Here is a 12441-nt window from a genome sequence, read left to right as displayed (position 1 = left end):
ATAAGCATTCATGTCTGTTGCATATGGTGATGTAGCTCAGCCAGAAGCCTCGCCCTGGGTTTGCTCTAGCACCACATAATACCAGGCACAGTGGCACTCTTTTGAAATGTGAGCTACTGAAAAATGGAGGCAGGAGACCAGTTCAGCATCATTCTTGGCCATATAGTAAATCCAAGGCTAGCCTGGGCCTGGAATCACATGCCTATAGGAGACCCCATCTCAAAAATAAAGGGATGGGGGAAAAATAAAGGGGGGAGCATGCATAGTTACTAGAATACTGACCTTAAAACCTTTAAAGTACTGAAGGACTTTTTAGACCTTCATGGAAATGGTTAAACAGCCAAAGTTGGAATCATGTTTTCTAAATCTCTTGAAGTTGACTCCAATTCAAATGGACATGTTAGTGATTTCCTTTTCTCAGCTACTGCTTCAACTAGCATATGTATGTATGTATATATATATATATACATATATATATACTCATGGAATGCACATTCTAATTATTTCAAAATGCAAATGCTTATAGAAACTGAGACCAGTGACAATAATTACAAGTGTTCCCACCACAGCAGAGTCATTGAAAAGTCATCAGAGTAAAGCACTTCTTCAAGAGCGTTAATTTGCAATCAAACCAAGAGCCATAATGGACAGTAGAGAAGCTGTTAGAGGTGTGAAAGTTCAGCAAGAAGTGGAAAAGCAACATAAGAAGGGGATAGAAAAAATGTCTGGCAACCTAGTGTGTGGTCACTTTATCAAGTTGTTCAAGGTACCAGATGAGGCCATACCTGATGAATGACCTTCAGGATGTCCTTCTCAAAGCATCTCAGATCCATCTCATGGAATGCCATATCTAGCAAAATAAACTAAGTCTCTCTACTACCAAACCAAGTTACTTTAGTCATTTATTTGTATTTGTCCAGTTATGTCTGATTGTGTGTGCACATGTGTACAGGCATGTACAAAGACTAGAAAAAGGGCATTGGGTCACTTAAAGCTGAAGGGAATGATTAGCATGTGCCATGGGATCCAAACTCTGGCCCTCTCTCAGTCACTCCTGTAATAATTTTAGCTAGGGTACACATTATTGGAATTTGTTGTGGCATTTTCATAAATGTATGAAAATGTATGTCATTTGTGTTTTGCTCACATTTTCTGTCCCTTTAATCTTCCCTTTTCCCCACTTCCCTTCCTGCAGATCCCTTTCCTTCATCCTAATACTCACTGCTGCTTTCATATGCATATGTGAAATCTAGATTCAGCATGAGAGAATAGATTTTTTCTTTTCTTTTGACAGAGATTGCTGTTTAAAAATATCTTTATTTCTAAGTTTCTCTCTCTCTCTTCGTGTGTGTGTGTGTGTGTGTGTGTGTGTGTGTGTGTGTAGTTTTGTGCAAACATAAGTATTTCAGATCTAGCAGAAAGTATTACATTCCCTGGAATGGGATCATAGGCAGTTATGAAGTATTCCACATGGGTACAAGAAACCAAATGTGGGTTCTTTGCGTGAGTAGTCCTCACTCTTAACTACTGAGTTATCTATGCAGACACCAACAAAAACTTACTGTTAACTCTATTTGAGCATTAAACAAGTACCCAATGCATAAAAGCTATATGCTGAAAGTGTGAGAGGTGTTACATAATTAACAAGATCTATGGTGATGCTCTCAGAGCAGTATGGGGGCTGGCATGCAGGAATGAGTTTGTAATTCCCAGATAGGAATGATAGGAAGACAAGCATGGTGTTCTCATGGATCCAAATAAGAAAGTAGGGAGAGAGAGAGTAAATAATATTTATTTAGTATCCCCACACATATTAGCCATGCTGCTAAATACCATGCACGCATTAACATGTTTCCAGTACAGCAGACTGCCATGCTATATCACAGAGCATGCTGTACTGACCATGTGTGAAACTCACACTTCCCATGGACTATCAAAACATTTGTAACCAGACCCACAAAATAGGTTCCCACCATGTATTTTTTTGTCAGTCACTGTAACGTGGCAAGGAGACAGTTCCTCATTCTCTTTTCTTCTGCCACTCATGAACATGAAGAACTGAGGATTTTGTTTCACAGGGCACAAAGTCTATTAACCACATTCACCATGAGTAGCATTTACAATGTCTTACAATTCACCTCATTCCATCCTACCTCTGTGATAGGTGTAACAACAATGCTTGTTTCACAGATGATAAGATGGGAGGCTTAAAAGATTAATTCTCAAACACAGAAGAAGCTTGTAGTTCAATTCTCCCTCAATTCCTCTATGTCCTGACATCAAAGTGTGTGGTGCCTTTAGATAGCTATCACCTCTTCTAACGCACTAGGGGATATCATGGAAGAGAAGATAGAAGAATGTAAGTGCAGAGGACGGAAGGAAGTACTGTGAAACACTGTGCTTTGGACATGGTGTGGCATATGCACCCACCCATGGACACCTAGCAGCAGTGGCAATCCACTCAAGATCTGCACAGTTTGGGCCCATCAACGCTGTGTCATGAAGGGACTTACAAAGCCCATCATTGGATGAAGAGCTATAGGCAGATAATGATTATGGGGATAAAGGATATATTCTTCCAAAATAAGCATGGGGGAATTGCCCTTGCTGAAGTAAATCACCTCCTACCCATGCTCATGTAGGCAACCTTAAATAATAGAGACCTGAACACAGAAGAGAGACTTACTGGGAGAAGGAGCTTGCAGTCAGGGATGGGGAAGAGAGGATAACAGGGGAGAATATGGTTGAAGTTCTGTGGTGTGTGGTGTGTGTGTGTGTGTGTGTGTGTGTGTGTGTGTGTGTGTGTGTGTAATGAAGTGTTCAAGAGAAACAATTTTTAAATTTTAAAGGAGAGGCTAAATAATTTGTTCATAATATTTATGCAATGAAATCATAAAAGAAAAATTTTATAGTTAAAAAGAAGATTTTAAAATCTTCTCAACTCAAGATTTTACAATGAAGTGAGTGAAGATTCAAATCCAGATTGCCAGCCCATAGTCTAGCTGCCTAACCCTTATATTTCAGATGAAATTGCAAGAGAGAAATAAGAGCAAATTGCTTCACCCCAAAGTCGGGTGAGCGGTTAAATAAAGCCTTTTCCGTATGGCTAGGGTTCCTTCATGGACCAAACAACCAAAGCAGCCTTTAGTTTCTGGGCAGCTTCTTCATGTCCCAATTATGTTATAGTTACCATTACAAACAAAGGCTTAGGTAGGGTCAGAACAAATGTGAAATTCTACCAAGACCTTACTGCTCTCAGGGAGATGTTTTCAAAGTCAACTAGAAGGCTCTCCTTGTGTCCTATCTCTTAAAGAGAATGTGTACTCACACAATAAGGAGCAGAGCACTTGCCTTGGCATCAAAGCGCATCAGAAAGAGGTTCCCACCCTCAGATCCTGTATCCCAAGAACTCTCCAGTCACAATTCCTCTGAGGCAAAGGGCCACACTATAAGGAGTATCACAGAGTTCCTATCTACACCTATGGCTATGATGCAGTCGTTTTGGGAAAGAGTCCAGTTCTCTGTGGACTTTTTCCAAAGCACAAAACCGAGCACACTGAGCACAATACTCCACATTCTCTTGAAGATGCTGTGCTAATGATCACCACACCTGGAGGCTCTGATCTACAAAGACACAGGTCTTGAAAATCAATGCTACTCACCTGCTTCAGCTAGAGGCAAAGAGCAAAATTTGAAAACACAGAAAAGCAATATTGTATTTCAGTTCCATTTCCAAGTTACTGAGAAAATGAACCTGGTAGTACTTATCTGCTTGCAGGATGTTGCCAGAGGCACAGAAAATTTTGAGAACGCACATGAGCCATTTTAACATTATACGTGGATTTCTATGTTCCTGAGAAAATACATTTAATAAAGCTTATCTGTATGCAGAACGTTGGGACAATTAATGAAGTTTTTTTTTTTGCCTTTTTCTAGAGTTATAGAAACTAAGGGAAGTTAATGTTTCATGTTTGACCTGCATTATATAAATTAATGAGCTTTCTTGTTTGGAATAAGCAATGAAGACTGTCCTAGTTGGGAAAAGTCCAATATCCTATAAAAATGTTTTTCTGATTCCTCTTTAATTCATTTTCATTTTGTCTGTTCCATGGTGTTGAAGATTAATTTTCGGAAAGAAAAGCTTTATACTTTATTATAGGTTTCTTGAATAATGTTTCTAGGTGAGTTTTCCAAAGGGAAAAAAATAACTTTGATTACAGGAAGACAAATAGCGGTGCACAACCATAGCTTCTGCTGATGAGGAGGCATCACCCTGTAACTTAAGCTTGACCCCTTCATTACTCAGCATGGAAACTCTTAAAAAGCATTTGGAACAACACATGCCGCTGACTTTCCATAGTGTGAGTAACTGTGATAATGATAATTGAATGACTAAATGAATTTAAATTGCAAGCTTCACCGATTAGTACAAATCATAATAGATAAGCCTCATTTCCTTAAAAAAAAAAAGGAAAAGAAAAGAAAAAAGAAACCATTATCCCCTAATGGAAATAACCAGCAGAGGAAAGAGTCAGTCTACAAAGCAGGAGACAAATCTTTGGCAACTATACATTTGATAGGTGATTAATAAATTAAGCAGCCCAAAACAATCATGTCAATAAATGGGCCAACGAGTTGAAGAGAGAGGCTCAAAACAAGCAAAAATAGACAACAGATGCATGAAATAATAGCTAATATTCTTAGCTATTAGGGAAAAGTGAATCAAAACTCACCCAGATTCTATATCACCCCAGTTAGAATGACTACCATTAAGAAAAGAAACAAATGATTTCCAGGAAGTGATTATCCTGGTATATTGTTGATGAGAATGTATATTCATGCAGCTATGAGGAATCTTAGCGGTTTCTCAAAATTAAAAATAGAGATGTCATATGAGTCAGCTAGAAGGTTCTTAGCTGGTCACTTAAGTGAGTCTAAGCCAGTACACCACAGAGATATTGGTGTACATATTTATTGCCCCACTATGGACAATATTCATGCCAAAGGACTATGCAGAGATCATGGACAGAGGAAAGGAAAAAGAAAACACACACACACACACACACACACAACACAAACACACAGTATTGCAGTATACCATCATAAGAAAAAAAGAAAACTGAGTGTTATCATGTTACCAAAATAAGTGGGACCCCAAAAAAGTTGAATATCACTTTTCCTTCCATTTATAGAACTTAGATTAAAATATATGCAAAGACAGGGAAGTAAGAAGGCAAGGTTACTGGGGAAGGGAGAGGGGATAAAAAAAGCCAGTTGGGGAGGGGTTGAATGTGCATGAATTACATGACATCATGAAGGAACATAGTGCATCCTATTATTTAATACAGTGTAAGCATGTGCTAATGAAAGAAAGGAAGGCAGAAAGTCACCCTTTTACAAATGAGAGTAGTCAAGTGAGAAAAGACCATGCATAGCAAGACTTTGCTGCCAACAGCGACTTCTGATGTGTCGCGACCAACCTCGACCAGCAAGGAAGACACGACCAGAGGAGATCTTCTTCAAGCAGTTTATTCAGGAACCTTGATACAATCTTCTACTACTACTACTACTACTACTACTATTACTACTACTACTACTACTACTACTACTATTACTACTACTACTACTACTACTAATACGGGGAACGCCCTACATCACCTTAAGTACCCAATGCCAACCAACCCCAACGTGCCACGTGGGTCATGCAGATAGGTTGTCACTATGCAGAACTTAGCAGGCCAGGCAGGAATAGCCAAATAAGGACTTGTTTATCACAAGGAGCGCTCACCTTTGGGAGGGTGGAAGGCGGAAACCAGTGCCATCTTTGAGGCACGGCATGTCGCAGCTCCCTACACTGATGCCTTCAGACAACTGACACCTTTAGTTGTCAAATTACATTTGTTAGGACTGTCTCTAAAAGCACAGTTCCTGCTATATCCCATCTCCATAGGAGTTGCCCCTATTGCCTCAGTGTCTCCTTCCACATACTAATTTGTGCCAATGGTGAATAAAATGTAAATCTTCTTGTTACACATCCTGGACCCCAAACATAGAAATAACTAATGAATGTACATTCAAGAAAAAAAAGGTACAATAAAGAAAAACCTGAGAATAGTATTACATGGTAAAATGCGTGGCATTTATGCCATTTTTAATATAATTAAATAAACGAGTAGGATGTAGGTTTTTTAGTAGTTATCTGTCTGACTTCTGTTTGGAGGAAAAATGTTTTGTGGATTGAAGTGCTTAGGAGAAATAACCGGTGGAAAATTTATTGATTTAGGAAAAATATTCAGGAAGTAATGTTTTGGTTGAGCGGAGGTAGTGCAAACATCTAGAAGATGCCATCAAAATAAGTCTACTGCTGTGCTATAGAGAACTCAGGTTTTGGAATTAGTCCTAGCATAGAACCCTGACTTGACCTTAGCACTATGGAGCCCATACCTGTTAAACACTTCACGCAAGACCTGCTGGGAGAAATTTTCAGCCTACCTGAAGCTTTTATCATGATGTTAGCCAGCCATAGCTGTTACAAGGAACATTCTGGTCCTAGTCAGGAGAGATGGCTCAGTGGATAGAGGTGCTTGTGCTCAGATCAGAACCCTAAATTTGATGCACAGATCCTACAGAGGGGTGAAACCACCTTTTTTGAGTTATCTTCCCATATCCACACACGGACCATTGCACGCACACCTGAACATACATGCACGCACACACATAAACACCTATGTACTTGAGCAGACAGAGGCACAGGTGCACACATGCAATAAAATACCTGTTCTGATGGATCCATCAGGAAGTAACAACAAACTTCATATAGACAATCGGGGACAGAAAAGCTTTCTTAGGAATAATATACATCTGTTTCAAATATTGAACTTTTAGAAGGGATTGCTGAAAGTGTAGTCATGATGTGCTTTTAAGGGCACTTTGTTGCACTTCTTTCTTCAATACTGGGGAAAATCTAAGCTTGTTCATGCTGAGCAAGCTGAAGTACAGTTCTTATTTTCATATATTCATGCACTGTCTGACCACGTGGCCTAGGGAGACTTGAACTCATTCTCTAGTCTAGGCGGTCTTTAAATCATGAACCTTCAGCCTCAGCCTCCAAATAGCTGGCCTAGAACATCAGATGCAGCTCTTTTTTCCATTTCAAAAGTAAAAATACTGTATTCTCTGCTTCTTTTTTTCTATAATATTGGAGTATTTGGTGATAGATTTAGTCTTGACACAAAGTATTGACAATGGAATTTCACTTAAATGACTTTTGATATAGAAGATTTGATTTGGCTATCATATTGCTTCAAAATTTTTCAAGATTTCTTTATTCACCATGGCCTTGGAAGGTGAGAAATGTCAACAAAATGCAAAGCTTTTAAGTAAATAAATCTGGCAATCTCAGAAAAAAAGTTTCAGTATTTTACAATGCATTACCAGATTTTTTCTAAATATGCCCCTGGAGAATTACTTGCCCTTTGTGTACTCTTTACATCTCTATCTGTTCCTGAAACTATAAATGCAAAATCCCGTCATCTAAAATCCTGAGTCAGGTGCATGGATTTCTGCCTGCTCTGCAGGGTCACAGAATATGGGGCAAACCTTAAAGCATAGCCACGATATCTTAGATCATTGCCTGATTCTGTGCTGGGCATTCATACTGATCAATAAATAAATACTTGCTTATTAGTTGATCTTCAAAGTACTTCAAAAATGAATTATTCAGCAAGTAAACTCAAATCCCCTATGACACTCAGATTATTTTTGTATTTTTACATCTGTTTTAGACAAAAGTGATGACTATCCCTTAGCCTCTCCATTCTAAATTGCACCCAAATTTACAAGAATTCTAATGGCTTTAGCACTGTGGGATCGTAATACCACACTAGCCAGCTACAGTGATACTTGTATTTTATATATCCATCATACTTAACAGGCCCTGAAGGATTAAGGAGAACACATTCTTCATTGCTAGTAATGCTTCTGAAATTTGTCTTACTAGGAGCAAATAAAGCACTTTTAAAGAGAATTGTTTCTCCCTTTCGACATCTGATGTGTAAAAGCAGAAAGCTGTAGACAATTGAATGTCTATCAAAAGAGCTCCATTGGGGTTGGGGATTTAGCTCAGTGGTAGAGCACTTGCCTAGCAACGGCAAGGCCCTGGGTTCGGTCCCCAGCTCTGAAAAAAAAAAAAAAGAGATCCATCACCCCTTCCATATAGCCTTTGTTGGAAGGAAAAAAAAATCTATGCGCATTCAAGTGGCATAGTATCTATGCCACACAAAGAGGTACATGCCAATAAAATGGAAGTTTGTAATACAATCTCATTGTGTACACATATCCAGTTCACACACAGAAGATTTCTAGAAACACATACACCTAAATGTGCATACTGGGTATCCCTCAGGACCGGGTTCAGGAAGGGCAAGAGGGAATGACTTTACTTTTTTACTGTACATATTCATAATATCTTGAGTGTTTTTTGCAATTGCTCAATAGTACTTTCATTTTCCCAATGATTTTTAAGATTCTACCGAAGTTATTTTCTCTACAGCTCCTTCCTTACATAATTTCTTTTTCTGTGTATTTTCACTTTATGGATTTAAAATGTTTTGCCTGCTCAGTGGCCTTGCTCCACGGGCTCTTTGACTTCTACTGTGGATAGGCAATACCCACTGGATGACAGGGAACAAGCTGAGGATTTGCTTGGGGTTCTGAAGACAAGGGTTTGAATCTTAGCTTGAGTGGCAAAGAATGGAGGTCCACTGAAGCAATCTTGAGCCAAATGGAGGTCACATGAGAATGGAAGCAATACCTGGGCAGCCACTGCTGGGAGCCCCAGGGAAATGCTAGCGGAAGTGTGAAATTATCAGACAGCTCAGCTGCTTTCCGCTTCCTCCTCCCTCTCCCTGTAGCTTGCTGCTGTCGTCCACTTTATTCTCCTCTCTGAAAAGACGCTAATGCTTCCATCTCCTGGTTTGGATGGCGAAGATCCCCTGTCTGAACATGACTTGCCCTTCCAAGTCCATGCAGGCACACACGCCACAGAGCCCTCCTGTCTCTCATTATTCTTACAAAGACCAAAAGATCTGAATGAAGTAACGTTCTGTTTATAAGAGTCTCACTGTCTCCAACACAGTGTATTAGACACTCGATATATTCAGACCTGCAATATGTAGCTACTAATGCTGCCAGAGAAATGAGATGCCGCTAAAACATTTAGCGCCATGGCTATTATATAAATGTTCAATGTGTGATTAACAAATGTTAGGTCTTAATACTGCTATTTATGTAACTAACTCCATTATAATTATTACCGGAAGGATTTCAAAAAACTCAGTGGCCTATTTAGCCAAAGTGAGCAGATTTTACACATGCCTTAACTCCCATGTCAAATCTTTAAATAAAAGCACCTGATTGGTAGGAATGGTAAAAATTAATGACTTGTTTGAGAGAGGGTCTAACTATTTATTAATATAGACAGCCTTTGAACTTGAGATGTCCATTCCTCTGTCCCCTAAGTGCTGGGATTATAGATATGTGCCATGACGGCCGGCACAATAGATGGTCTCAATATATCTATGGGGAAAAATCTGGCACATGAATATTCCTCAAAGCCAGGCAACAGTGAAAAAAAAGTCTCATTCAGATGCAGTTCGAGGCAAAGGAATTTTGACTTCAATGGAGACAATAAGAACAGCATTTGAACCAAACTCTGTTTTGATGTTTGGGTAAGGCAGCCTCTAAATCAGCATCCAAGTAGGGTGTTGGAGGGAGAAAAGGCTGTTAATCCTTTTTAAAAGTCTCTGTCCAATCAAAAAGATTTGATAAAGCATATAAGAGTTTCCAGAGAAATTATCAAACAGGGGATTTAATAAAGAACATGTTTTTTCCGAAGTAGCCCATGACTCGTTCTATCTCTAGTAACAGAGAGAGCTAAGATGACTTTGAATATGCTGTCAGAGACAATCTGACATGTTTTAGTCTCATATCCCCTATGAAATTAGCAAATAGTGCTGCTCAGTGATATTCCAAACATACCATGCCACCATCTGACTAATGGAACCTGTCAGTTCAGCTACCCACACTTAGCATTCATTATGCTCAATGACATTGTCTTGGATCTCAAAGTAACAGGTGTCTCAGCCATGAAAACTGGACACAAAAGTATGAAGCAGGGGCCTTCACATACTTTTCTTCAAATTTTACAGCAACATGGATTTTGACAGAGGGCCTTCTGACTGCTAGATTTGACGGCCATAGAAACTTATCAAAGCTGAAGCATAGGATTTCCCAGGGGACAACACAATGAAATAAATGCAGTCATGAATATGCATGACTGGAGGAAGCCATCTGTTCTTTACCAATCCCTCTTCTCACAACTATCCAGCCCCAAGCTCTAAGAAAAAGGGAAAGGTCTGCATTTGGAGATATTCAAAAGTCAGAAATGTTTCATCCTGTGCAAAAACTGAATGTACTTTTAGTAGAGATGCTCGTGTTGTCAAACCTATGATAATAAATAAACGAATCAGTGAATGCTTTTTGCAGAAGCATTTGATCATGAAACAATTTACACTTTGCCTAAATCAAGGACTCATCTCTTGGGGGCACACACGAGTGTGGGAACGAATGAAACATCAGTAAAGGCAGTGTGAGTGGTAGTCCGTCGTCCAGGAATTCCAGCTTAGCCCCAGTTAACTGCCTGCATGTTTGAGTTCAAGAAATACTCAGCATTTCCTTTATCCCATTGGAAACTGTTCCTTATCGCTTATTTTGAGAACAGGTCAATCTTAGTGTTCAAAGGTGACAAATCAGGGATGTTCAAGGGATCACAAAACTTAGTTGACAAAGATCAAGCAATGAATTTATTGGAAAAGTTTGTCGCATTGCAACTAATACTTTGGTCTATTGAATCATATTTAAAATGCATAGGGAACATTTGTGCATTATTTATAGGATTCTTCTGGTAAATCCTTTGTAAAATGCATGCCTACGAAAAAGATTCATTGCTCTTAATTCATTTGTTCTGCCATTTCAACTTAGTGAATGCCTTGCCATTGGAGAGGAGGAAAAGTGATTTAACCTTAAAACTCATCTAACAACAAAACAGGATCGGGAAAAATGTAACAGGATATTCACCACAGGAGTTCCTGGCCTTTAACTCTTCTTGAACTACTCTACATGAAATAAAGAGTTTGATAAACTTTGTCTTCACTGGAAATGGAAAACTGTAGAACAAGGACTTCATGAACTTCTAAAGGCAGTGAAACAAAGGGGAAGGACAACCAAGGCTGGGATGAAGAAAACAAGGCTTCAATGTCTCCTCTGTTTGGTTTACTATTGGGGCTGAACAAGACACTTCACAGCACTCCCTACCTTTAGGTGTGACACTAGAATTGTAATTGTGACATCATGATGATATTTAAGATGATCAGATGAGGTAATCATGTTTTTAGAATGTTATAAAATGTTATATAAACAACAAAAACAAAAGGCTATAAAATAATACTCCAAGTTGAGTTAAAGTGAACTTATGAATTACACTCGAAATAAAAATACTATCCACTTGCTCCTCAATAATGTCTTACCATTAACTGCTATTGTGTTATCAAAGGAAATGTAAGCTCTGGGGCCTTCTTGTGAAATCATTTCACAAGTCCTTAGTTGAGAGTTTGAGTAGCACTGTCTCACAGATCTCTCTGGCTCTAAAATTTCTTGTTTCTCAGAGCAGAGAATGGCTGATCTGGAAGAAGTCAGCTGGCTGTGTGGGTTTAAATGGTGTAAGCTACAAAACTCATGGGCATCGGTTCCTCTACTCTGTAAAGTGAAAGGGTTTAACTATATATCTTCTATGGTCCCCTCCTACTCAAGCTCTATATGATGTCCTAGCATGGTACTGAAAGAATTGACATCACAATGAATCAACTCTGGCTTCCTCCCCAAAAGTCCACAACTAAACAAAGTGTATGAACATAACTAAATGATAATGTAATGAATTAGAAAGCACAAACTAACCTCTAACTAGGAATTCCTTGTTGGAATGATCCAACCATGGATACCATTCTACTTTTGGCTAACCAGACATTTTGTTTTCCTTGCTTTTATGTTCTTTCTAGAAAATCCTTCTCCCCCTGGTGCCTCCAGCCCAGCCCAGAACAGTTCGCAGGCTGAAGATTCCTGATGCATGAACCACTGTCTGCTAAAACAAGCCCTTTAAATTTTTAATGTGCCTAAGTTTATCTCTAAGTGACAGTTAAAATAGAGGACAAACTTCCTAGTGCTGTGACAACTTGTGAAGGCTCAAGCTTTGTAGCCAAGAACTCTGCAACCAGGAATAAAAAGTCAGCTAGGTATGATTGTGCAAGCCTGTAATCTCAGCACTAAGAATTAGAGGCAAAAGGGTTGCTATGGATTTACAGCCAGCCTGAACTACACACCAAAGTA

This window comes from Rattus rattus, chromosome 6 (assembly GCF_011064425.1).
Source record: "Rattus rattus isolate New Zealand chromosome 6, Rrattus_CSIRO_v1, whole genome shotgun sequence".
NCBI lineage: Eukaryota > Metazoa > Chordata > Mammalia > Rodentia > Muridae > Rattus > Rattus rattus.
The sequence above is the reverse complement of the archived record's forward strand: the minus strand, read 5'-3'. Positions refer to the sequence as shown.